Source organism: Pristis pectinata, chromosome 32 (assembly GCF_009764475.1).
Source record: "Pristis pectinata isolate sPriPec2 chromosome 32, sPriPec2.1.pri, whole genome shotgun sequence".
NCBI classification, from domain to species: Eukaryota; Metazoa; Chordata; class Chondrichthyes; order Rhinopristiformes; family Pristidae; genus Pristis; species Pristis pectinata.
In genome coordinates, this window is record NC_067436.1 from 4,313,835 (window position 1) to 4,318,207 (window position 4,373).

A 4,373-nucleotide genomic window follows, 5' to 3' on the forward strand; every position below is an offset into this window, starting at 1 on the left:
GCCCATTTTCAGCTGTATTAATTAAATATCAAATTGCTGCTCTTTAAATATATTTGTATTTTTTTAAATGATATTCTAAAATCCTGACAAATCATGCTAATTTTTAAAATCTGGTAATGTGTATAACTTTGAGAGAAAAATTAACAAATTCTTTACTGCAGAACTAGTAGTTTTTAAGCTGAAATCTTGTATTTGCAATCATTAATGTGGGTCAGGAGTTTCAAGTGTGTGAAGGCCAACTGTGGTAATGCCAACAGTTTTAACATTTTTAGTTCTGAAGCTAAATTTGGAAATTAGTTCCTCGACATATCGCACTCAAAGTTGGATTTGAAAATTTCATTTCTTACCGTTCCTGCTACGGTTACCTTAGACAAGCACAGCAGCATTGGAGAAACAAGGTAATGGGGAATACGCAGAGTTTGAATGGAACATTTTGTCATTCAGAGGTGGTCCACATGTACAGTTCTCCCCATGATATAGCATCAGTTACCTTTATGCAGAACTATACATGGCTAATGAGAATCTAAGGCAAAAACAAAATACATTGTATGTTGGAAATAGTTGGGTTGGATAGTGTGTGTGGAGGAACAGTTGAGCATTGGGTCATTGACTGTTTTAGTAGATAACATCCTTGGTTTGCATAAGAATGTGTTAGCATATGAAGACCACCCCTTTATTCATTGTTAAGTTCAAATATTAAGGTGCATCAACCAAATAGACTTAATTGTATTTGAACTTTGTATTATTCACGAGTTTATGATACAAAAAGTATCAAATAATGATGGAAAATCTGCTGGTAAGTACAGTATGTGGATATTTCAGGAGGAGACTGTGAGGAGACTTTCAATCTGGGCTGATTACAAGGACAGAAATGGAGCTGCACAATATACCTCTGGCAAGCTTCAGCTGATGCATTTGAAGATTAAAAAATGCAGGTGTAAGAAGGTATGTGGATCTATCCATTTACAGCATGTTATAAACATAGGTGTTGGAACTTGTTGCCCTTTGGTATTTCTTCTGGTTACTGCCCTTTAGGAAATGTTTTGACAGAACTTCACATGACAAATTGACCAAGAAAATGAAATTAAGGAATCCAAAGGAAATTTATAAATTGGATTACTAAATGGTTCAGTGGCTAAAAGGAAAGGACAATGGTTGAGAAATTCTACTGAGTGGAGGGCTGTGGGGAATTAAACTAAAGTTTATTTTCGATTGGCATGATTGAGAGGGTCCCTTGTGCAGTAAAAATCCAATTATTTTCATTTCCAACTCTCACTGTCCATGGGTACAGTTGTCATTTGTGAATGAGCCCTTGGACAGCCTGAACAAGTTCTTTCCTCATACAATAATACCTCTAAATGTAGATTGGACTGATCATGTCTTTGCTGGTTAGGTGACAGTGCCTCTATTTCAAACAGAACCCATCCTAAGAAGTGCTCAGGTTGATGGCTTGATGGAAAACAATTGGTAATATCATCAAGAAAGATACTTGCATTTATGTGGAATATTCATAACCTTGGGTAAGTTTCAATGTATTCTAGAACCAATGAAATTTATTAAAATGGTAACATTGTTAAAAGTATGAAATGTGGTGGCTGAATTAGACAACAAGCTCCAACAATTAGCAATGTTTTATATGATCAGATAATCTGGATTGCAGACTTGCATTCTCTTAAAATGTAGCTAAGGTATCAAGTTTGATTGTTTCACCATGAACCCAGACTGGATTTGGCCAGAAAGCTCCAATTGTAACACTTAACATTTTCATAATGAGTTGAGAAACAATTCCTTTTTAACTTTCAATACATCATCCTGCCTCAATACTGTGTATTTGGGCTACTGTAGAAGTATGAAACCAGATTAGATTTTCCACCCACATAAAGATTACAGTTTAGTGGAAGTCAGTAGAGTCTAAACATGTTCTTAAAAATAATTATATACAAAAGTTTTGAGTATCATCAACATCTAAAATTGTTAGAGTCGCTGAGGGGTTCTTGGGTCAGTAAGAAATCAGTGATTGACGCCATCACAGAAAGCATGCCATAGCCAAGTGCTTGAAATAGCTATAATCATGTACATATCAGCTTCCTTGGCAAAACTATTGGATTATAAGTACCTGCAGCATTCTAGGTGATCCCTCAACACATGAAAGAACATATTCTAATTGTACAGATATTCCAAATAAGATTACATTTTTCCATTCCTGACAGCTTGCTTTCAGTATTTTGAGGTATACAGGTAAATGTCACCAACAACTATTACTGCTGGTAATACAAGATGAACAGTTAATACATTCCCATATTACTGTTGAGAATACATTCTTCATCTATTAATACTAACAATTAAACATTAAGTGTTACCTTTTGAATTTTAAGCATTTTTAGGGCTACTTTTTATTTTAATTAAATCTCAATCTCCTTTGTGTGTATCACCCCAAATCACTTGAGGAAAGCCAAAGGAGTAACAACTTTAGAGCAAGGGAGAGAGCATTTCTTTCCCATCTGCTTATTAGCAGATAGACAAGTAGTTCTAACCCATTCAATATTAATAATGTAACAGTTTATTCTGTTGTAACAGTATATTGATGTAACAGTATTATTATATATAACAACATCCAAAATAAAATGTCTCTGTGTTTTGAGACAAAGTCCTCCAGATACTTGGGTTGATGGATCATCCTTATACAGCTGATAATATGCCTATTCCTCTGATCTGTGACATCCTCCTCCAATGTGGACTCATGATATCTGGGGTAAGGTGTTTTGTCATGTCTTCTGTCATGGGATTTATCTTTGCTGTGTCTCCACTCTCAATGGTGGCAGGTCTTTGGTATATGCAGCAAAATTGTGTCTGTCTTTGACTTTCACCAAGATCCCCTCATTGTGAACCACCTTTAATCTCATTTGTAGGGCACTACTTTCAAGTCTGGGCATAACATCTTTCTGTGATGAAACCTCTATCATAGCTTTCCTAATTCCTTTGGTTCATCACTTACAGACAGTGTATCCCAGCCAACTTCATTGCAGTTTTGTTCTACATTGATAGGATGTAACTTATTGGTGCTAACTGCCTTGAGATTGATGACATGCTTTGAGAGATTCGCTCATGAGTCAAAAGTTGAAATGCTTGGTAATATTGTTGAGTATTGGGTACACCACACTCTTGCACCAACATAATGGCTTGAATAGATCTACATTTAGCAAGTGTTCCTTCCACAGAATTGATCGAATTTGTCACTAGGTAAATTGTGTGCAACTGGTATTCTGAATCTGAGCCTTGTATAGCTCACCTCATCTACTTCATGGACTTTTGATATCCTCTTTGTGCATTGCTGACTGAAGTGATTTTTCAATCCACATTTCCCAACTGCAGGGCAGTTTTCTTTTCCAGCTGTTTTTGTTTTTCTGCAATACTCAACATCTAGATCACTCTGCCTGTTCTGCTTCCTCCTTTGCATTTAGAACCACAGATTACAGAAACAGGCTCTTCAGCCCAACTGATCCACGCTGACCAAGATGCTCATCCAAGCTAGTCCCATTTGGCCCACATCCTTCCAAACCTTTCCTAGCCATGTACCTGTCCAACTGTCTTAAGCGTTGTTATTGTACCTGCCTCAACCATTTCCTCTGGCAGCTCATTCCACATACATATCATCCCGTTTATTTTTTTAAGTAAGTTGCCCCTCAAGTTCTTACTATATTCCGCTCTCAACTTAAACCTATGCTTGATTCCCCAACCCTTGGGGAACTTAGTAAAGTGCAGTTGCGAGCTTCTAATTTCTCAATCATGTTGTACCTTTTACCTGTAATGCCCTCTCAACCTTTTATTAGGTTTATTGTTATCCAGTTTATATTATTTGTCCCATAAATGTTTGTTAAATCTCTCGATGTCATACATAGCTTATCTGAAAGCTGGTTTAATTCATTATTTGCTGATTCCACAAATTAGTCGCACAGAACAGACTTTTTGTTTCCACAAATAGCATCCATGAAGTTGCCGGGCAAATGAAGTGGATTCAAGGGCCAGCTCCTGAATAAAAGTGGAGGAAGGGGCAGGGAAAGGAGCAAAAGAGGAAATATTCAACTTGTATACAGTAAGATATTTTTATTTGCCTGCAAATCCAGTCCAGGAGGGCAAAAATCAAGATATGATACTGACCCTTGCATACAAGTTGTTATTTAACAAGGACAGTAAAGACAAGCCAGGGAACTACGGGCCGGTGAGTCTGACAATAGTGGTGGGTAAGTTACTGGAGGGGATTCTGAGGGACAGGATCTACCATCATTTAGAGAGGCAAGGTCTAATTAGGGATGATGAGCACCGCTTTGTAAATGGGCAAGTCATATCTGACAACTCTCTTGGAGATTTATGAA